Consider the following 24,493-nt stretch of genomic DNA (forward strand, 5'->3'; position numbering starts at 1 on the left):
TGCAGCATGAATCTCAAATTCACTCAGAAGTCACTATGATTAAGTAAAATGAGAAAATATGGCAAAAAAGTTTTCTTTGATGCTGTGATTCTTTTAGACATGAGTGCTGTCACTATCTTTCTGAAATTTCTTAAGTAGCCAGAAGTCTTAGAACAACAACAAGCAAAAAATCCCAGCCCAACCACTATCTGATGCCTGGAAGTGGTTTCCCTTAACACGATGCCAGGGTACATTTTTGTTCTGTGAGTTGTATCTGTGCTAACCTCAGCTCCAGGATCAAACACTTTTCATGTGTTGGCTTGGGGGAGTGCCCATCTCCTCAAATGCTTGATTCAGTAAAAGCCAGTGTTTGAACTCAGCAGTGGGTTCATCTGGTCAAAGATAGTTTAGGTTAACATAGATAAGAGATGAGTTCAAGAATTATGACCTCTTCCTTGTAGGCCATGTCTACTTTGAAAAAATGATGCTGACAAATAGATCAGGGTGGTCTGTAGAATGACTATGTGGCCAAAAATGTTACTTAGTTCATGGTCGAAATCTCTTTGGCCCTTTTATTTTAAGAATTGTCAACTCATATACAGTATAACTCTAACATTTTGATGGTGATGGAAATCTTGGGATTTTCTATTCCTTTGTTTCCTTCTTTGCAATCACATCATCAGAAGAAAGCACATCACAGATGTGAAACTGTTTACTTTTTATTATATATATTGTTTTTTACTGCTGGTGAAAAGTCAGAGAGACTTTCTTTGCCCAAGGAGCCCTTTTCTAGAGGATGTCTATCTTTTGTTGAAGGATAAATGTTCCTAGACTGCAGTCTGTATCTCTGTGCTACTAACTGCCCTTCAGTATGGAAAATCTGAATACAAGTGGCTCTTTTCCCAATCTCAACAGAAGTCTATCATCTGCAGGCAGTCACAGTTACAGTTACACACAGTGGGAAGAAAAGTATCCAAGACACCCTCAGACTTTTCCCCTTTTACACAAGTGATTTCCTTAATGTCAGGATAAGCACCCACCCAAAAGAGCATGGTTATACAGGGGATCATGATATTTTTTATATCTTTATAAAGAGTTTCTGGGTAGTAAGACTAGATGTTGTGATTCTATACCACAACCATCATGATTCGCATATTGTAATATCTGGACTCAAACTATGGAGATGGATCAGGGGGTAAAATGCTTGCTGTGCAACAATTGAGGATATGAATTTGATTCTCAGAAACCATCACATAAAGGCATCATCTCTGGCAGAAAGGGGAGAGATGGAGACAAGGAGATGCCAAGGACTCACTAAAACTCAGAACTCCAGGTAAGAGACCCTGTCTCAAGTAACAGATGGGGAGCAATTGTGGAAAATACTTCTCTCACTTCCACCTGTGCCCATATGGACCTCAATTCCACACATAAACATTGTCTAGACTCCTCCATGATGAGTTTTATTTTTAAACATGGAGAGGCAAATTGCTACTTCACAGCCAGGAAAAGAAAAATTTCCCTAGGGCATTGATATTTGCAAAATCTATGATCAGGTAAGAAAGCACTTGAAAAACATCATCAATGGGGTTGTAAATATCCTCTAGGTACTTGTGTACTAAAGGCTTGCTCCTAGGACAGCACTATCAAGAAGTAGTGGTATCTTTGAAACTTGAGGCCTAGAGGGAGGGCTTTAAGTTACTGGAAGACTTCTCTTGAAGGGTACTGTGGAACCCAACCTCTTTTTCTTCCTTTATATTTCTTCATTCTTGATGTAAATGGTTTTATGATGGGAGATGTCATTCTGTATATATGTTTCTCATACTGGTTAATGAATAAAGCACTGTTGGCCAATAGGAAAGGAAGATAGGAGGGACTAGGAGACGAGAAAGAAAGAGGAAGCAGTAAGGAGGAGTCAGCATGGAGAGTCTGGAGAAGGCAGAACCGCCAGCTGCCTCTCCCTGGTAAGACCACGTGGAAATACATAGAAATGTGTTAATAATTAAGACAGAGCTAGCCGATAAGAAACAAATAACTGGCCAACAGCATAATAACAAATACAGAGTCTCAGTGTGTTATTTGGGGCTGGCATGGCGGCCGGACAAGACTGGGGGCAGGAGGAAAAACCCTATACCTTACATATGGTGGCCACGTGGCTAATAAGAACTTCCACTTAAAATTTAACAAATGCTTAAAAAAGGGTTTTAGAAACAAAAGAACAGAGACAAGCAAGGTTTCTTGGTAGCAGCATTTTTCTTGGTCAGACTCTGACTTGCAAGAGACAAGCAGATTGTGCGGCTTCTTTAAGGGAAATTCCTGACTCAGCATAAGCGGCAAAAAACCACATGGCTTTTAAGAAACTCTGCTAACAATTTATTGGTGTATACGAGAGCTGGCGGTGGCAGTGACCACATCTCCAAGCCATCAGCATGCTGTTGGATGGTAGCGAAGACCAAGGTGGTGAGCATAGCTCTTACTGTTGGCGGTAAAGGTGCCGCCGCCATCTTTGAAAAACCGCAGCAGAAACAACTATGACTTTCATTTTAGCAATGTTGTTGTTTACCAGATAAGAGACTCTTGGCCAGAAAAAGATAAATATTTACAGTAAAGGCAGATTCACATTAAGAAAAACCTAAAGGTTTACAGTGTGTTTTAAAATATACATAGACATGGGAAGAAAAAAAAAGAATAAAATGGTTTTAAAAAGACAAAGAAGAATTGGATGTGGTGCCACATGCCTTTAATCACAGCACTCAGGAGACAGAGGCAAGCAGATCTCTGTCATTGCAAAGTAAACCTGGTATGCAGAGTAAATTCCAGGACAGATAAAAGTTACACAGAGAAACCTTGTCTCATAAAATGAAAAAATAGAAGAAGAAAGAGGGTAATAATAAAGCCACATAAAAGTGAAAAGCTCAGAGAGAATCTGTATACTGTATGGCATTATATTGTCTTTATATTGTTTGACTGCCAAGGAAACAACTATTAAAGGAAATGCTGCAGGATTAATTCAATTTGTATATTTTAAAAATGCTTTGACTCCAAAATTTAAGTTCAAGGACAAGTTACTGGGGAAAAGGATTTCTATTTTTGTTTCCACAGAAAATGAAAAGCTGTGGATTCCTTCCAGACTAATGTGGTTTGATCAAGCCAGACTACCTGAAACAGAGGACCTGGTGATCCTACATTCAAAACAGCTGAACAAAACAGCCTTGCATACTACAGCCAGGATATCTGTGTCTTCTTAGGGTCCCCCATAACAGCTCCCCCTATCATCAGGAAGTAGTTTGGAAAGAATGATGCCCAAATTCCCAAATATTGTTTATAAATGTTTGTTTTCATTTAAATGGGGTTAGTTATAAATGGTTAATGACCACAACCAATCTCTTTTTAAAGGTAAAAAGGGAATTATGGTATAGATATGAATACTTTGTGTTAGAATGGATTTTCATTTATTGATACAATTTAATGTCAATTTTGTGATATGTATATTTCTCCTTTTGTTTAGGTATTGTGTTTATATAGCTCATTTAGAAATGTAATGTATAATTCAATACAGATTATAGATAGTACCTATGATAGTCAGATATTATATTTAAGTTAGTTAAGATGTCTAGATATACAGGCATGTATTTGAGACAGATAGGCTTTCTTCAAACCTTTTTAAAGATCTATAGAATATGGCATTTAAAATGGTTTAGGGTTTTTCTTGACAGTGAGACACAAATGCTCCAGGCAACACCACCTGAGTCAGAAAGGAAGATGAAAGATGGACATTGAAGAAACTTGTTATGGAGTTTACTTTCAATATGGCAAGACTAGCCATTTGGACAAGATACTGCTCTTATCTGGACTGTTTGATTTTATGTTGTATAAACTGGACATGCAGGATCCACAGAAAAGTGACTGCTGATTCTACATGGACATTGGTACAGAGTTCCTGCTTCATGGAAGAGTCTGCCAGACAGTCTGCAAGACACAGAGAAAAGTGACTGACAAACTCCAATACAAGAGGACAGTTTAAAGTTTCCTGATTTGCTGAAGAGTCTGCCAGACACACTATGGCCTATGGGCTGAAGATGGAAGATTACAGAAGAACTTCAGGTGACTGACAAGGCAAGATATCTCTGTCACTTCTAGAGTTTATATACTATCCTTCAATGGTCTTTGAAGGAGTTGAAAACAGATAGTTAAGGTTATAGTTTTTCTTAATTAGGATTAAAGATAAGTTACATAGACTTTAGACACACAAAGATAGGTTAGATGATGTAATATTTTCTTAAATCTTGCTAAATGTTAATGGACTAAATATTGTTAACTGTGATTCTTATTTGATAACTATTATGTGATATATTTTACTATGTTAAGGTTTAAACCCTTCTTTTATTTTAGACAGAAAAGAGGAGATGATGGGAGATGTCATTCTATATATATGCTTCTCATACTGGTTAATGAATAAAGCACTATTGGCCAATAGGAAAGGAAGATAGGAGGGACTAGGAGACAAGGAGGAAAGAGGAAGTAGTAAGCAGGAGTCAAGATGGAGAGTCTGGTGAAGTCAGAACCGCCAGCCGCCTCTCCCTGGTAAGACCACGTGGAAATACATAGAAATGTGTTAATAATTAAGACAGAGCTAGCTGATAAGAAACAAGTAACTGGCCAACAGCATAATATCAAATACAGAGTCTCAGTGTGTTATTTGGGGCTGGCGCAGCAGCAGGACAAGACTGGGGGCGGGAGGAAAAACCCTACTCCTTACAGTTTTGTATATCACACTCTCCTAATAAGATGCACTTGCTGTCTTTACTACAGGACCAAAGCAATGCTTATAATTTGGAATGTCTAAATTCATCATCCAAAATAACCATTTCTCCATACAAGTTAGTATCTCAGGAGTTCTGTTATGATATATAGTATAACTAATGAATACAGGGAGGTGTCTGCAATCAGAGAAAATAGAGGTCAACAGAGCATTTTGTATGTTCTGCCTTAAGCCATTCTAGTAGTTGACACTAACCATGTGAGGTCAGAAAAGAGGAATTGATTAGGAAAAGTGGAAATGATCATAGGCTAGATGGTTGGTTCTAAATGTTACCTACTTTTGTCAGCAAAGAAGCCTGACAAATGTATGCATTAATTGTGACTATGGTAGTCACATGATGCAATATATCTAACATGGGCTACATGGCAATGACATATGTATGTAATTGCTCATATTTCAAGTGGATAGCAGCCTCATTTTCCAGAAACTCAGATGCTTGGAGCAACTTTGAGGAGAGAGTAACTTAGAGTTCATGATATAGGTACAAGCTTCGCACAGGAAGGTGTTGATGTAAGATCTTGGGAATGGGGGTTGTTTACGCAATATTCAGTCCCCCCTGGAAATTAGAAAGCACAGAAGAGTGTTTTGGAAGCAAGGTAAGGCCTTGCAGCAGAAATCCAGTCATGATGAATTGAGTGGACATGATAAGAATAAATCTTTGATTGTGTTATGGAAAGTATTCTGTATATCAGCAGCAAAACCTAAGTTCTATTTGCTAGTCAAGCTGAAGTTTCTAAAGCATAATTAAAAGAAAGGCTTTGTTTTTTATTTATTAATTTACTTATTTTTATTTTACATATTGATCCCAGTTCCCTTTCCCTCCCTTCCTCTCTCCCTCCTTCCTTCTCACCCTTCCTCCCTCCCTCTTTCCCTCTCTCTCATCCTCTCATGCCCATGACCACCTTCCCCTCCCACCCCCCCCACTCCACATGTAGAGCAATGCCCTTAGTGGGGAAAAAAAAAAAAAACCAATGGTCCTTGTATCCTAGTGCTTCTGGTGGTGTGAATTATAAGCTGGTGATCCTTTGTTTATGTCTAAAATCCATATATGAGCGAGTACATACCATGTTCCTCTTTTTGTGACTGGGTTACCTCATTCAGGATGGTTTCTTCAAGTTCCATCCACTTGCCTGAGAATTTCAAGATTCTATTGGTTATTTTTTTTTTCTGCAGAGTAGTTTTCCATTGTGTAAATGTGCCACATCTTCTTCATCCATTCTTCAGTTGAGGGGCATTTAGGTTGCTTCCAGGTTCTTGCTATTACAAATAATGCTTCTATGAACATAGTTGAGCACTTGTCTTTGTTGCATGGATGTGGATCATTTGGGTATATGCCTAATAGGGGGATTGCCGGGTCCTGTGGTAGACTGATTTCCAATTTTTTGAGGAACCTCCATACTGATTTCCAAAATGGCTGTACAAGTTTGCACTTCCACCAGCAGTGGAGGAGTGTTCCGCTTTCTCCACATCCTCTCCAGCATAAGTTGTCATTGGTGTTTCTAATTTTAGCCATTCTTAGCCATTCTGGCAGGAGTAAGATGGTATCTCAAAGTTGTTTTGATTTGCATTTCCCTGATAGCTAAGGATGTTGAGCACTTTCTTAAGTGTTTTCAGCCTTTTTGATTTCTTCCACTGAGAGTTCTCTATTCAGCTTTGTACCCCATTTTTAATAGGGTTATTTGGTGTTTTGTTGACTAGTTTCTTGAGTTCTTTGTATATTTTGGAGATCAGGTGTAGGAATGCTGAAGATCTTTTCCCAGTCTGTGGGCTGCCATTTGGTCTTGTCAATTGTGTCCTTTGCCTTACAGAAGCTTCTAAGTTTGAGGAAGTCCCAATTATAAATTGTTGATCTCAGTGTCTGTGCTACTGGAGGAGTTATGTTCAGGAAGCAGTCTCTTATACCAATTTGTGCAAGGGTACCACCCACTTCTCTTCTAATAGGATCAGTGTGGCTGGATTTGTGTTGAGGTCTTTGATCCATTTGGACTTAAGTTTTGTGCATGGCAATAGACATGTGTCTATCTGCAGTCTTCTACACACCATGATCCAGTTGTAACAGCACCATTTGTTGAAGATGCTTTCCTCCTTCCATTGTATACTTTTAGCTGTTTTGTCAAAAATCAGGTGTTCATAGGTGTGTGGGTTAATATCAGGATTTTTGATTCGATTCCATTGATCTACTTGTCTAATTTTTGTACCAATACCAGGATGTTTTCAGGACTATAGCTTTCTAGTAGAGCTTAAAGTCGGGGATGGTAATGCCTCCTGAAGTTCCTTTATTGTACAGGGTTGTTTTAGCTATCCTGGGTCTTTTGTTTTTCCATATAAAGTTGAGTATTATCCTTTCAAGGCCAGTGAAGAATTGTGGTGGGATTTTAATGGGGATTGCATTGAATCTGTAGATTGCTTTTGGCAAGATTGCCATTTTTACTATGTTTATCCTACCTATCCAAGAGCATGGGAGATCTTTCCATTTTCTGATATCTTCTTTACTTTCTTTCTTTGAAGACACTAAGTTCTTATTATATGGGTCTTTCACTTGTTTGGTAAGTGTTACCCCAAGATACTTTATGTTGTTTGTGGCTATTGTAAAGGATGATGTTTCTCTGATTTCTTTCTTAGCCCCTTTGTCTTCTGAATAAAGTAGGGCTACTGATTTTTTTTGTTTTTTTTTTTTTAGTTTATCTTGTATCCGGGTAGTTTCCTGAAGGTGTTTGTCAGCTCACGGGGTTCCCTGGTAGAGTTTTCTGGGTCGCTTATGCAAACTATCATATCATCTGCAAATAGTGACAGTTTGACTTCTTCCTTTCCAATTTGGATCCCCTTGATCTCCTTTTGTTGTCTTATTGCTTTAGCTAGAACTTCAAGTACAATATAGAAGAGATATGCAGAGAGACGGCAGCCTTGTCTTGTTCCTGATTTTAGAGGAATTGCCTTAAACTTCTCTCCATTCAGTTTGATGTTGACTGTTGGTTTAATGTATATTACTTTTATTGTGTTTAGGTATGTTCCTGTTATCCCTGATCTCTCCATGACCTTTATCATGAAAGGGTGTTGGATTTTGTCAAAGGCTTTTTCAGCATCTAGTGAGATGATCATGTGGTTTTTCTTTTTCAGGTTGATGGATCATGTTAATAGATTTTCGTATGGTAAACCATTCCTGCAACTCAGGGATGAAGCCTACTTGGACATGGTGGATGATTTCTCTGATATATTCCTGGATTTGGCTTGCCAGTATTTTATTGAGTATTTTTGCATCACTGTTCATGAGGGGTGTTAGTCTGTAGTTTTCTTTCTTAGTTGTGTCTTTGTGTGGCTTGGATACCAAGGTGATTGTGGCCTCGTAAAAAGATTTTGGTAATGAACTTTCTGTTTCTATTGTGTGGAACAATTTGAGGAGTATTGATATTAGCTCTTCTGTGAATTTCTGGTAGAATTCTGCCCTGAAGCCATCTGGCCCTGGGCTTTTTTTGGTGTGAAGGCTTTTGATGACTTTTTCTAATTCATTAGCAGATATAGGTCTATTTAAGTTGTTTGTCTGTTCTTGATTTAATTTTGGTAAGTTATAGTTGTCCGGAAATTTGTCCATTTCCTTTGAATTTTCAAATTTTGTAGAGTACAGGCTTTCAAAGTATGACCTGAAAACCTGGATTTCCTCAGTGTCCATCAGTATGTCTCCCTTTTCGTTTCTGATTTTGTTAATTTGCATATTCTCTCTCTGCTTTTTGGTTAGTTTGCATAAAGGTTTGTCTATTGTGTTGATTTTCTCAAAAAACCAACACTTCATTGCATTGATTTTTGTATTGTTTTCCACTTTATTGATTTCAGCCCTCAAGTTGATTATTTCTTGGCATCTACTCCTCTGGGGTGAGTTTGCTTCTTTTTGTTCTAAGGCTTTCAGTTGTGCTGTTAATTCTGTAATGTGACTATCCTCCGTTTTCTTCATATGGACACTCAGTACAATGAACTTCCCTCCTAGCAGTGCTTTCAAGGTATCCCATAAGTTCGGGTATGTTTTGTCCTCATTCTCATTGAATTTTAGAAAATCCTTAATTTCTTTCTTTATTTCTTCTTTGACCCAGGTATGGTGCAATTGCACATTATCAGTTTCCACGAGTTTGTAGGTTTTCTGTGATTTGTGTTGTTGTTGAATTCCAACTTTAATGGTCTGATAAGATACTGGGGACTATTCCAATTTTTTTTTTTTTTGTATCTGTTGAGGTTTGTTATGTCACCTAGTATATGGTCGGTTTTAGAGAAGGTTCCATGTAGAGCAGAGAAGAAGGTTTATTCTTTTGCGTTTGGATAGAATATTCTATAGTTTCTATATATTGAGACATAACTTCTGTTAGTTCTCTTGTTTCTTTGTTAAGTTTATGTCTGGTAGTCCTGTCTAGTGTTGAGAGTAGGATGTTGAAGTCTCCCACTATAAATGTGTGAGGTTTTATGTGAGTTTTGAGTTCTAGTAGCGTTCCTTTTACAAATGTGGGTGCCTTTGTATTTGGGGCATAGATGTTCAGTATTGAGACTTTGTGCTGATGGATTTCTCCTGTGATGAATACGAAATGACCATCTTCATCTCTTTTGATTTATTTTGGTTTGAAGTCTAACTTGTTAGATATTAGGATTGGTACACCTGCTTGTTTCTTGGGTCCATTTGATAGGAAGATCTTTTCCCAGGCCTTTACCCTGAGGTAATGTCTGTCTTTGAAGCTTAGATGTGTTTCTTGTATGCAGCAGAAGGATGGATCCTGTCTTCAGCATGTCCTACCGGCCTGTGCCACCAGAACAGGTAGATTCTGTCTTCGTATCCATTCTGTTAGCCTGTGTCTTTTTATAGGCAAGTTAAGGCCATTAATGGTGAGAGAAAATAAGGACCATTGATTGTTAATGCTTGTTTGTTTTAGATTTGTTGTTGGCAGTGATATTTTCAATATATTTGCCCTGCTTTACCCTTGGGTTCTGGTGAAGTGGGATTATCTATTGCCTATGTCTTTGTGAGCATAGTTAACTAACTTCCTTGGGTTGGAGTTTTCCTTCCAGAAATTTCTATAGGGCTGGATTTGTAGATACATATTGTGAAAATCTGGCTTCGCCATTAAATATCTTGTTTTCTCTGCCTATACTGATTGAGAGTTTTGCTGGGTATAGTAGCTTGGGCTGGCATCTGTGAACTTTTAGTACTTGTAGAATATCTATCCAGGACCTTCTGGCCTTGATAGTTTACATGGAGAAGTCACATGTAATTTTGATAGGTCTTCCTTTATATGTTACCTGGGCTTTTTCCTTTGGTGCTCTTAACATTCTTTCTTTATTTTTTGTGTTAGGTGTTTTGATTATTCTGTGTCAAGGGGTCTGTTTTCTTTTGTTCAGTATGCTTCTAGTACTTTCATGGGCATGTAATTCTTCAGATTCGGAAAGTTTTCTTCAATGATTTTTATTGAATATGTTTTCTGCACCTTTGAGCTGGGCTTCTTTTCCTTCCTCTATGCCTATTATTCTTAGGTTTGACCTTTTCACTGTGTTCCACATTTCCTGGATGTTTTGTGTTAAGGATTTGTTAGACTTATGATTTTCTTTGGTCGACGAATCTATTTCCTCTAGTTTATCTTCCGCACCTGAGATTCTCTCTTCCATCTCTTGAATTCTGTTGGTTATGTTTGTGTCTGTAGTTAATTCCCAATCGTTTGCCCAGTTTTTCTATTTCCAGAATTCCTTCAGTTTGTGTTTTCTTTAATGTCTCGATTTCAGTTTTCAAGTCTTGAACTGCTTCCTTCACCTGTTAGATTGTTTTTTCTTGGCTTTCTGTACTTTCTTTAAGAGATTTGTTTATTTCTTCCATTTTTTGTTTTTTGTTTTTTTTTCTTTCATTTATTTAAGGGATTTTCTCACATCGTCTTTGAGGGCCTCTATCATTTTTATGAAAATATTTTTTAAGTCATTTTCTTCTGCTTCGTCTGCTTTGGCGTGTTCAGGTCTAATTGGTGTAGAGTCCCTAGATTCTGGTGGTGTCATGCTTGTCTTTCTATTGTTAGGTGTTTTCTTGTATTGCTGTCTTCCCATAACTTCTTCTAGTGGGTGCAGGTGGGGTCTCTCTCTCTTTATGGCACTCTCCTGGTGGGCTTAGGTGGGTCAGAAGTTCGATGTCTGTAGCTGTGGGTGGTTCAAGCTCTCTAGGAGATCTCTCCTCAGGCAGGGGCCCGGTGATGGGGGTCAAAGATTCAGCAGGTAGGGACTCAGGATGGTCCAGTGGGGATAGGCAGATCTGGCCAGGCCAGGAACTCCAGCAGAGGACTGGCGGTGGGGGTCAGAGATCAGGCAGGAGGAGATTAAGGGTGGTCTCCTGTGTATAGGTGTGTCTAGTATTCTCAGAGTAGCTCCAGAAAGTTTCCCAAAGGTGGCAGGATTGTTGGTTCTGCCTTCTCTTCCCTGCTCAACCAGAGAAGTGGGATAGTGGGCAGGATATGACACGGGGGGGGGGGAGGGGGGAAGGAGGGTATGCTCTTTGTGGGGGGGGGGTGGGTATGTATCAGAACACCAGAAGCACTCTGGCTGGGGACAGGACACAGGGGGGAGGGAGATTTGGGACCAATCCAGGGAGTTTCCAGGGAAGGGTGGGGGGGGGGCAGGATTCAACCCAAACTGGTCCCAGATTTACCTCTAGCAGAGGCCCAGTGATGGATGTCAAAGATCAGGCAGGCAGGGACTCAGGATGGTCCAGCAGGGATAGGGAGATCTGGCCAGCCCTGAACTCTCCAGCTGAGTCATCTAGCAGAGGCCTGGCAATGGGGGGTGGGGGGGCAAAAGAAAGGCTTTATTATAAAAGGTTTTTATGCCATTGTCTGTACCTGTCTTCCATTTCTATTTTCAAAATTAGTAAAGGATTGAACAATGAATTCCAAATACTTGCACATGCCCAGATCTTCATATCATTCATACCATGATAGAATATAGACTTAAGAGTTTATGTTAAAATCTGTTAATGATTTTCTTCTATGAATTTTACTTTCAGTAATTCTAGATTACTATTATTATTATTTTGTGTATGTGTGTTTTGAGACAGGGTTTCTCTGTATTACTCTGGAGCCTGTCCTGGAACAAGCTCTGTAGATCAGGCTGGCCTTGAACTCATAGAGATCCAGCTGCCTATGCCTCCTGAGTGCTGGGATTAAATGCGTGTGACACTTGTATATTAATAGTAAATTGTGAAACATCCACAACCTAGTTCATCTTTGTGCTTGTGTGTGTGAGAGTGTGTATAGTGAATTGTGATTTTTTTCCTATGGGTCCATGCATGTGAATGAATGCATATATGTGTATGAGGAGGTCAGAGAAGGACATGGGACATGACTATCTTCCTTTGTCCTTCTCTATTCCCCCGAGGCAAGGTCTCTCACTGAAACAGAAGCTTACTTTTTAAAGCTAGTCTGGCTGGACAGCTGGCTCTGGGAATATACCTGTCTTCTCTTTCTAACACTGAGTTTAAAAATACAAATACCCATGACCAGATTTTTACATAGGATTCTAGCCAAGCTTCATGCATGCATAGAAAGTGCTTTTGCCCACTAAAATACATCTGTTGGATCAAGTTAGCTCCTTTTCTAGAATGTTTTGCCTTTCCAGTGAGATTAAAATAAATTGTATCAATTTTAGAGTTGTTCACCTAAATCTTACTCATAAAGCTCAACTAGGATTTTGTTGGGATTATGTTGGACCCAATTTTTAAATACAAATTGACTGATTAACAATAAGAGTTTTTCACTCTACAACTATAGTATATACTTAGTTTATATCTTTTAAAATTTCCTCAGCAAATGGTCTGTGTTTTCATTGTAGGGAGTTAGAATTTTTTTTTTTTAATCACATGTACCTATTAGGATTTAAGATTCTCACACTATTCATTGTACTTAAAATGTATCAGGTTTGGAAATTAAGACTGTTTTTGCTAATATGTAAAAACAAAACAGGACTGTTAAAATACCAGTATAAAATGCAAACTTGATTCTTATGGAGCCATTATTCATTTGTATACCACACATTCAGAGTTATGTTGCCTGTGAATAATAATACTTTTATTGCCACGTACAGTTTATCTTCTTGCCTTTTGCATATGTTGAGGTCTCTGTTGCAATGACAAACGAAGAAGATACAGATTCCTTCTTCATCATACTGGTAAGAATTATGGGTAGTTTTTACTGTTGATTGTGATAGGAGTTGCAGGATTTTAAGGATAGCCTTAACAATTTGTGAAAGTTTCCCTGTGTTCTTAGTTTGCTGATGATTTATCTTATGAATAAATCTAAAATCTGTGGATTGCTTTCCTACACCTATGGAGATAACATTAGGATTTTCTTATTTAATTCAATAATTTGGTAAGTTACATTGGGTTTTGAATGTTGAGTAAGATATGTATTCCTGGGATACACTTAAACAGGTTGAGAGGCACAGATATTTGTATATTCTGCAGTATCAACTTGTATTTGTTGAGGAATTTTTTGGACATGCTTCCATGTCATGTGGGCTATTGATCTGCTGTTTGTTATGCTTTGTGGAATGTTTTTAGTTTTGTTTTAGATTAGAGTTATGCTGGCCTTTCCTACAATGGGTTGGGAAGTGTTCTCTCCTGGAAAAATTTTTAGAACTGGCATATTTTCTTCAGTAATTTGAATATTTAGCCAGTGAAAACATGTGTCTCTCTAGGTCCTGGTTAGTGTTGCCAATTTGAAAGTGGACCACTTTGGGCATCATCTGGGGGTTATCTTGGTTACATTAATTGAGATGGGAAGACCTGCTGCTGTGGGTAGTACCATTCCCTAGGCAGCGGATCCTGGACTATATATGAGTATAGAAAGCGAGTCAAGTACTAGCATACACACATACACTGCCCTTAGCTTCCGACTTTGGATATAATATGCCCAGTTGCTTCAAGTTACTGTAGCTGCCACTTCCCCCATCATGGTGGGCTGTACCTTGAGCTGTGAACTAAAATAACTCCTTTCTTCATTAAGTTGCTTTGGTCAAGGTATTTTATCACAACAACAGGAAAAGACATCATTTTGAGTGAGCAAAATTAATGCTCCTGCTACTGTGTTCTTATTCTAGTTTAGGTTAGGCTGAAAAGCCAATCAGGATTGGGTTTATAAATGTGAAGGTGAGCCTGCCAGCAGCTTAGTTTTGATGTTCATGACAAAAGGGGGAAAAATACAACCCTATTGAAACTTCCAATTCTCTCCATATTCATTGTACCTTTTCATTTCCATTTATTTTCTATTACATTTTTTATAGTTATACTTTTCTGTGAAAAGTAGAATGTCCTTTAGTCTGTCCTACAAAAGAACAAAACTAATAGATGTCACTAAGGCTGTTCCCTAGATTTATATACTCTCTCCAATTCTCTCCACATATATTAATCTAGAGCTAGAAGAGATATTTATTAGTTCTGTATATATACATATATATGCATCTATAATAATTATTTTCACATAGCTTTAAAGTTTATATTTCATATACAAATATATATACAAGCATAGTACATAGTTAGAATGATAGTATAAATGTTATTATTTTTTTAAAAACACTTTTGAAGTCAGACTAGCCAAATAGCAGGTGTTTGATGGTACCAATCTTTGACATCATCAATCATTTCCCGTTCTTAGCCTTCTGGTAGACATTAGTGACTTGTGATTTTTTTTTTAATTTAATGACTTGATTATTAGCTTTTGGATACAGGAATATGTTCAGGATTTAAAGGTGAAAGGATCTGTTGTTGAAGTCTTGTTACCAATAAGAATAAAGAGTTTGAGTGCTCTCCATGACTAGACCAGATGGGATGCCTTCTCTAATTAAAACATCTGATGTTTTTGTCAGATAACCAGCACATTCTTGTTGCTTAATCCTGGACCAGTCTCTGTATGGAGTCTGATAAATGCTTGTTCCAGATAAGAGTTGTTCTTGGTTGCTTTGGACTGTTGAACTCTTTGTAGATAGGGGCAGTCTTTCTTTCTAGTACATGTGTCCTGGTTTCACCCACAACTTGTCCTAGTTCCCCCGCCTCCTTTCTTGGCTGAAGGATGGCTAGCATGCCATGTAGTTTAAATGAGAGTTGTGTTATGAATAATTTTAGTGATTAAAATTTCATTTCTAGGTTGGACAAAAAACACAAGAGGAGCATACCATTTTATAATAATAAAATTTGTATCAGTCACACATTCATATCATATCATATCGATCTATCTACCTAGCTAGCTCAGACTTTTGTTTTTTTTTTTTTTTTTTTTTTTTGATGGTTGTCTTTCTTCTTTCAGATGGTAGAATAAGGTATAATGGATTAATTATAGCTCTCTTGAAGAAATATGCCAATTATTGTAAGTCGAGATCTGTGCAGTAATGGAAGTGGAGGGTGCTATGCCATCTGGTGATCCCTGAAGCTCAGCTGAGCCTGAGATTATTCTAAGTCATCCAGACTGAGAGATATGAGGTGGACATAGGCAGGAATTGTAAAACTAGAACCAGGAAAAATGAGTCTATGACAACAAATCAAAACTCATGCCTATCTTTTACCTCCTCAAACACTCCCTAAGGGCACCTACAGTCATCCTTTGCCATGACAGAGCTCATGCCTTTGTTTCAGGACTCAGAGTTAAGACCTAGAATCCTGTGGAGTTCAGGAGGTAAGATGCCGCTTCATTGATACTATGACTACATCGATACTATGAGTAGTGGGTGGATGATAACATATTTGGGCCACATAGCACTTACTACAACCTTCATAGAGCAACATGACCTGTGGTGCACTGTAGCTGTATTTATCCTTTTCAATCTCTAGCAAATATTCACCAACTTTGTTCAGAACCATAGAAAGAGAGGATTCTGGGAAGTATAATGCCTGGTTAGGTAAATTTGACATAGTACAATGGTACCACAGCTTGTTAGTTGTTGAACTGTTTACCTTTCACATTTTAAAAGTGTATATAACTCTCCAACAAAAATGATAAGGGCTGAGGATGTAGCTCAGTGGCAAAGCACATATATACTGCGCATGAAACCCTAGATTCAATCCCCAGTAGCACCACACAAATAAAGGTAACAGTGAAATCTTGTTTTAGCTCATGACACAATTAGCCCCTGTACAAATGAAAACACATCAAATTTCTACCCCAAAGGGAATACAAGTTTGTTTTCCCACTTTCTGTGTCTGTTCTTTTTATGAAATCCACTTCATTTTTATATCTGAGTTATAGACCAATTAGTAAGAACATATCAAGTGTTACATAGTAGGAAATGATATTGAAACATAGCCATGCTGTGTCCATTATAGTCATGAATGGATTGCATATATGATTGCATGGACATTTAGGGGCCATAGTTTGAGGAACCATTCTCATTCCTACCTCTTGATATCCATGCCCATGAATTTTGGTAACAGGAGAAACAGTAAGATGCAGTATTTTCTCCTTGCCCCATTGTCTTTTTAGTTATGCCTGACTAGACGGTTTTGCTATCGAAGAAAGTGTGCTTCCACCAAAAGACATAATAGTTCTATGATATAGGAAAGTCAACATTCCTGCTGTCTGGCCTCTTTGAGTTCTTTGTTCCAGGAGTTAGCACACAAAGAAGGAAGTTAAGATACTATCCTGGTGACAAATTCTTGGTGACAGATTCTGACTCAAGGCAAAACTGAGTGAAATTATGCCAACCCTTTAAGGTATTAACACAGATGAACCACCACAAGTAGGTTTCCAAAGGCGGTTTCATCATCCTGCCAGATTTTTCTACTGATAGAGAAGTGAGACCAGTCAGCTCTCAGGAGTGGACTTATTGACATACTTCCATATTATAAAGTGAGTGTTGTCTAAGGATAGACTATAGGATGTCATGGTTGTGCACAAGGCATTTTGTGACTCATGGGTGGTGGCATGGTTGATATAGTGAAGTCTGGAAGGTAAATCTATATCCAGAACTAGTATGTCCTCATTTATGCTGTTCTCATCCACTTAGGCCACCCTTCTTTGAGTAGAAGGGAGAAATGTAATAAGACCAGTAGAGAGATAATCCTGGCTAGGAATCAGATGATGGGGGTTATTGCTGAGCATTGTCACCTGACAATTCTTGGCAGGTAGACATTCACAGTATAAAGCATATATGTGACCAATGCCATGTTCCCATAACTACAATTGCAGCTCTGATCAAGGACAGTGGGGATTGGGAAAGGAAGAAGTGGGCTGGTGTCCATAGGAAGGATGTTTTAGCTGCCTGATTATCATCATTATTATTCCTCCTCTGCTGAGGGACATCCTTAGTGACCATATGTGGTAGGAATATATCTTATGTCCTTCCCTTTCTCAAGGCACACTGGTAGTTGATATTGTTGTTTTAACATGAGTTAATAATTCTTATTTCATGTGCATAAGTATTTGCTGCATTTATGTGGGCATGGTATGTGTGTGTACTGTCCATAGAGACCAGAAGAGAGCATTAGGTCCCTTGGAACTGCAAATAAAGACAATTGTGAGCCATCATGTGCATGGGTTCCTCTGAACGAGCAGCAACTATCCTCTTATTTTTCTTATTTCCCTCCAGCTTTATTAACTTGTTTGTAAATACTTATTTTTAATTGAAAATAATTTTAATTGAAAATAATTTTTCCATACAATATATTCCCCACACTCATTTCCTCCAATATCCTCCCCACCCTTCCAACTGGATGCTTTCTTTCTCACTCTCTCAAGGAAACAGTCAAATAAAAAAGGCAAACAAGGATAAAACAAAATGAACACACTAGCAAAAAGAAAAAAACAAAGAGTGTGCAACACACACACACACACACACACACACACACACACACACACACACACACACCATCAAGCCAAAAAATCCAGGAGGCGTCTCTCTAGTTCCCTGATTGAAATCATGTTCTAAGACCATGATTGATGATGGTCTTGATAGAAATAGCCCATGTATCCATAAGACTTTCATATATGGTTAAATTTCTCCTTTATAACTCTTTTGTCTGTCTATGAAATGGCATTTTTTTTTGTCTTTGTAGGCCCCCAAATCCCAATAGATGAGGGAAACTTGATTTTTAATTAGGGATGTATTGAATTTGTAGACCAGGTTGAGAAGTATTATTATCTTGATACCATTGAACTTTCCCAATTCTTGGATATATGTTTTTAGATATTTAGATGTATGGTTTTTACTCCCCATTCCCTTTACATTTTGTGTGGATAGTTTCTATCACTTCATCTTCAACTCATTGATTCTTCCCCATATGATTAATACACTCAAAACTCTAGTAAAAAAATAACATTCAAGAATCTCTCAGACAGAATCAAAGAAAGCAATTATTTATCAAAACATCCAACCTAATAAATGAATCATTTTCATTGTCATATTAATAGGATGGATGCAGCCATTTTTTTTTCTAGAAAGTTCACTGAGAAATTTGTCTTTTTCTTGGAAATGAAGCCCAGGCAACTGTGATATTCTGTAAGACTGTGTTTTTAAGGAGTTCCCTCTTTTTCGTGCCTATCTACATCCAGCCTCCAGGAATTCCTCACAGTTGTCATTTGTACCTGTCTGTTGCTGTGATAAAATGCTAGGACTAAAAGCAACTTGATGAGACAGTTTATTTGGGGTATGGTTCCAGAGAGAGAGAGAGAATCCTTATTGCTGAGGGAAGCACGTCAGCATGCAGAGAGAGCAGGGGCTCAGAGTTCACATCTTCAGCCTCATGCAGAGATCAGAGAGAGAGAGAGAGAGAGAGAGAGAGAGAGAGAGAGAGAGAAAGAGAGAGAGAAAGTGGAAGAGAGAAAGAGAGAGAGAAAGGAAAAGAGAGAAATGGAGAGAGAGAGAAAATGGAAGAGAGAGAGACAAAGGGAGAGAGGGACAGAGAGAAAGAGAGAGAGAAAGGAAGAGAGAGAAATGGAGAGAGAGAGAGAGAGAGAGAGAGAGAGAGAGAGAGAGAGAGATGCAAGTTGGGCAAGGCTAATTTTCAGTCTGTCCTCAGTGGTTTACGTCCTCCAACAAGGCTGTTAACACCTATAATACCTTAAACAGCACCAACTGTAGACCGGTGGTTCAAATACCTGAGCCTACACGGGCCATGCTTCACTGAAGCTACCGCATTACTGAAGTGTCTTTAACAGTCTAGAGCTGCCTATTTTTCAATTTGCAGTGGCATGCTGACATGACTCCTTCCTCAAGCCTTTTGTTTTCTGTAGGTCTAGGATAGAAAATGTCCAGGGTTGTTGCATGGCCAGGGTTAAGACTGAAGTTCCTGGTTATAGAAATTTGTTTATTCAAGATTTTAGTGGCTGTAATATTGGAGAGCAATGCTGAGAATGCACATTGTGTTTCCTAGGAAATATATTATTATTATTATAAAGAATCACAGTCAATGGGCACCAAAATATTTTTTTCTGGATATTTTACTTGGTTTCATGATGTTACTAAAATGACACTGCTAAGTTCCATAGCCATTGGTTTCCCTTGAACTAAAGAACCTCTATATTCAGAATGTTCTCCAAGCTGCTAAAAAGAAAACCCCAAAATCCTTTCTATCCTTTAATTGTTCTTTTTTTTTTTTTCTGGAAAAAACCATAGTTCAGGAGAATGAAGTCAAGTGGCTTTACTGTAGAGTTTATTTATCTTTTTTATTTTGTAAAAGTTAAATTTATTAGAGAATTAAAGGAGACATAAACCAGAACTAAAATCCAAACACTGATCAAAGTTATTATGGGAACACTTGAAAACCTTTCCTTATGTGGCAAAGCATACATCTGCATCTTTATTAAATAAAATCACTGTTCAGGAGATCATAAAATTGTATGATATAATTTCCCCACACTACAGAACTTCCTATGACTCACAGACAACTTTGTGTTTAACTAGCACCTTTTTTTTCTGATACAAACCAGGAGCCAAATTAGTTATTAAGTTTCCAAGAATATGAACAAGATTGTCTTGCTCTCATTTGCTTTCTTTAAAACCATGAATTCATTTTATGTTTTCTTCTTTCCTTGACAATTTTGATTTTTAAAAAACTCCAAAGCAATTGGCAGGCATCATACTTTTCTCTCCTTCACATATGGGATGAAAAAATGCCCACCATATGTCTATACGGCATTTGCTTCCCCATCTCTGGACACTGCTAGTATCATCACTGCATCCAGAAGCAGGAAATTCATAAGCTTATGGAGCTGTCTTGGCAGCAGTTGACACAATATTCAGTACCATTTCTGGGTATACTACTACTACTACTATTAAAACTAACTTTGCAGTATTAGAATTTTGTAAGTGTATGTGCCATTTATGTATGTGTGCATTTATGTTCACACATGTAGGTATATGCATTTGTATAGAGGCTACATGTTGAATTCAGGTGTCTTCCTCTATTGCTTTTATCCAAATTTTTTGAGACAGGATCTATCATTGACTTGCAGCTCAACAGTTGACTAAACTAGCCGTCCAGCAGACCCAAGGGATCATGCTGTATTCACAAGGCCCAGACTTGGTTTACAGGTGTGAGCCACTATTTCTGGCTTTTTATGTTATTGTTGGAGATCTAAGATCCTCATGCTTACACGATCAGCAATGTACCAGCTGAGTCATCTCCTCAGAGCCTGAGAATTATAAATTTTATGAGTACCACAAATAAGACAATGCTTATCCTGTTTTGTTAAGCAACTTTACTCATGCAGACATTTTAAATATATAATTATTTCATTTAAGATTTTCTAAAAATGCATGTTAGGGATTGGCATATCTGAAATGTAACCAAGTGAGTTTCACTCTGGTATAACCAAGATACATGCATTAAGTACAATTATCAACTAATTTTAATGATGAGATAACTGTCTAAAGATCAGTTTTTCTTGCTTAAGATTTAGCTGGTCATCATTAGACTTCTGGATCATGTCTTCCAAGGTGATTTCTGCTCACTTCACTTTGAAGCATCTCCCATCGTCAATGATTGCTTCAAATGGGCTGGACAGTCAGTGCAGACAGTTACATGAATAGTGACTGAATGATTGTTGCAAAGGCTGAAAATTGGAGTAGACAGCAATCATCTCTAGATTATCAGAGGCATCACCAATGACCCAAATAAGATAAATTGATAGTCATGAAAATGAGGTTAGGCTTCTTGATAGAGGAGAAGTTAGCATCTCTCTTCCCATTCCCTTGTTCTCCTCTTCTGCTATTCTTTCCCTTCCTTTCCTCTTCCCTCCTCTTTCTTTCCTTTTTTCCTTCCTTCCTTCTTTCCTTCCTTCTTCCATTCCCTCTTTCCCTTCTCTGTAATCTTCTTTCCCTCCCTTCCTGTCTCACTTTTCTTCCTATGAGTTAATTGTTTTCTGTTGGGTGTATACCAAAATATTACAAGAACAAATTGGATTTCCTAAGTGATACGGCAAATGTCAATGCACTACATTTGAGCACAAGAACATGGGTCAGCATACAATGGTCATTGTGAAAAACCCTACTCCAACAAAGTATGATGTTTATAGTTTTAAATGACTGAAGAAAGCGACAACAACACAAAAAGAATACTTTGTGATACTGAAAGATGTTATGGGATTTGAATTCAGAATCCATGAGTGAAATTAATGGAACAAACCCAGCTGTGTTTATTTAACTCACCTGTTGTGTCCGATTTTTATCTACTGGACACTGTAGGACAAAGTACTTTTGTAACTCACACCACATGAAAGGCAAAATTTATTTATCTTTTGGCCCTTTATAGAAAATTTTGCCCAGTTCTGTGTCATAGAGCTAATTCCCTCGACCCTTAGAACTTAGATCATTAGAATTCATTCATAAGATATTGTTTCTTATAATACATGAGAAAACAGTGCAAGAAAGAGAAGCCTATCATAATCACGAGGAGTAACTGAGACTGTTGATTGGCTCCAAAGATGGTAGGTAATCACAGTCTGCAATGGAGACAGGATCGTTAAGAGAACCTGAGGTTTTCTGTAGGCCTTTCTACAAATTGTGGTAGACAGACCCCAGGCTGTGGGGTGGTAAGCATAGCCTAAGAATAGGAAATAGATGTTTTCTCTGGCTAGTTCACTCTAATACTTGTTTGTACACTTTCTACTTTAAACTTAATATACTACCAGGCAGAGATGAAAATATTTTTTTTAAAATACAGAATCCGATCAACTAGTAGGAAAAGGAAAGCTCTATGTGATGGTGGTGGGGAAGGAAATGGATAAATCTGGGTTGAATCCAGTTTCAAAGATGCTGCCATGATCATCTAGACATTCTTTTTCACTATTTTAACTATTGCTTGAGATCGATTTTAATCACATTTTGGGGATATCAGCCTAATTATTTCATTGTTAGGTTATTTTTCATACTAATGAACTTCCTACCAATTAATTTAGGTTATTATAAACATTTTGGAAAAACATGTGGGACTAGGAAGATTGAGTCAGGGGAGGAATAGATGAGAGAAGAGAGAGAGAGACCATAAACGAGGGAGCCATTATAGATTTGAAGAGAAAACTAACTCCAGAGAAATGTCCAGAGACCTATAACACTGACCCCAACTAACAATTTGAGCAACAGTGGAAAGGCTACCATAAAAGCCCTTCCATGATAATGAGATTGATGACTAACTTATCCACCATCATAGAGCCCTCATCTAGTAGCTGATGGAAACAGAAGCAGACACCCACAACTAAACACTGAGCCAAATTGGAATCCAGATGCACAGAGGGAGAACAAGACCATGCTGCAGAAACACATAGAGACAGCTGACCTGAACAAGGAGGAGCTAATGGGCCCCAGACTGATAGCTGGGAAACCATCATTAGATTGACTCAGACCCACTGAAATGGGTCTCAGAAGGCCTGGGCAGTCTAAGGGGCCTCTGACAGTGGAATCAGGATGAATCCCTGGTGCACAAAAGAACTTTGGGAGCACATTCCCCATGGAGGGATACTGCCTTAACCTAGAGACAGGAGGAAGGGCCTAGTCCCTACTCCAAATGACTTGACAGACTTTTGTTGACCCCTCCTGGAAGGTACCACCCTCCCTGTGGAGTGGGGGGGATGGGATGGGAGGGTGGTCAGGGGGGCTTGGGAGGGAGGGAGAGAGGAAAGGAGGGAGGGAGGGAGTGAAGGAGAGAGGGAGGAAGGGAGCAAGGGAGAAGGAACTGGGATCTGTATGTAAAATAAGAAAAAATAAATAAAAAAAGAAAAAAAATTTTTAAATTTATTTTAGTGTGTGTGTGTGTGGGGGTTGTGCACCCCAGTATCCATGTGGATGTCAGAGGACAATGATGCATATGTGTTGGTTTTTTCCTTTTCCCACATGGGCACAGTGCTCAGACTCCAGTCATCAGACTTGGAGGCAAGCTCCTTATTGCTGATCCTGCTGTTCTTAGCTCCTGTGCTTGTAGGACGTGAATAGACATGGATAGAACCAACCTAGATAGCTTTACTGCATTACACAGTTCCCTGGGGGTGGAGATGGAAAATGGAGACTTAAAAATTCAAGGCCAGCAAGATGGCTCAGATGGTAATGTCACTCACTGCCACGCCTGATAAACTGAGTTTGGGGCATGTATCCTGACATGTGTGTGCTTATACTTACACATTTGTGCTTGTAAATCCACACACACACACACACACACACACACACACACACACACACACACACACACACCAAATTAACAAAGAAATCTAAACTATATTTTGCTTAATTTACTGGGTTGAACTGAATACCCAGGAATCTGAAGATCAACAAGGTTAAAGTTCAAGAATGATTTCATAAGATGTGATCTAATGTTATTTGTGATTGTCAACAAAAATGACTGCAAGGAATGAATGAGGCTAAGCAATTCTCTCTGCACACTGTTACAAAATTATTGCAAATTCTTCTTGCTACAAGTAGATGGAAGCACCCTTTCCCACTTTCTGTTTGTTCAGTAAGCCACAGATTCTACTGACATCCATTATACCTCTGCACCTCAGACCCAGTGGGACAAATTTCCTTACTTATGCTTGTCAATTATACTGGAAATTCCACGGATCTACTATAAGTGTGGGATTCTGTGTCTAGTTCTGTAATGAAGGATGGATCATGGCTCAGGGTTTGCACACAATGTAAGGCCTGTGCTGGAAATGCCATAGACCTTCCTTATATTGATTTCTCACCCAAGGTCAGAGGCAGTTCAAGTGAAATTCAAAGATGTTTCATAAGGTTCTTTGAAAAATGGTCCACTCTGTGTTTGCAGTCTCCCGTCACATCCTTGTCGGAGCCCCACTCGGTGTGGGGTGATTTCTCACCTCACCCTGTTTTTACACTTTCACTTTTATGTCCTTATTTATTAATTCTGGGCTGCTGCTCCTAGCTGAAATTGTGCTTTTATTATTCTTATGCCTAAAAAAGTAACACCACATGCAAGGAAAGTTATCCATAGAGATGATTCAGTGTTTGCAGAGGATTTTGTGAAGATAGAGACGTCTCACCTATGGGCATGGCAGCTGGGGCTAAAGGTGGTGTGGACCATATGGACCTTGAAAGAAGAAAAGAGGATTTCAAAATCCTTTCTTGTCATAAGCTCCCTGGGAGACTTTCTCTGCACAAAACTCACTCTGGATTTTTAATTTTTCCTAGCCCAGACATGTGACTTATAGGAATCTGGTCTCAGCCTATACTGATTACTTTTGATTAAAATACAAAGAT

Source organism: Phodopus roborovskii, unplaced genomic scaffold (assembly GCF_943737965.1).
Source record: "Phodopus roborovskii unplaced genomic scaffold, PHOROB, whole genome shotgun sequence".
Classification (NCBI taxonomy): domain Eukaryota; kingdom Metazoa; phylum Chordata; class Mammalia; order Rodentia; family Cricetidae; genus Phodopus; species Phodopus roborovskii.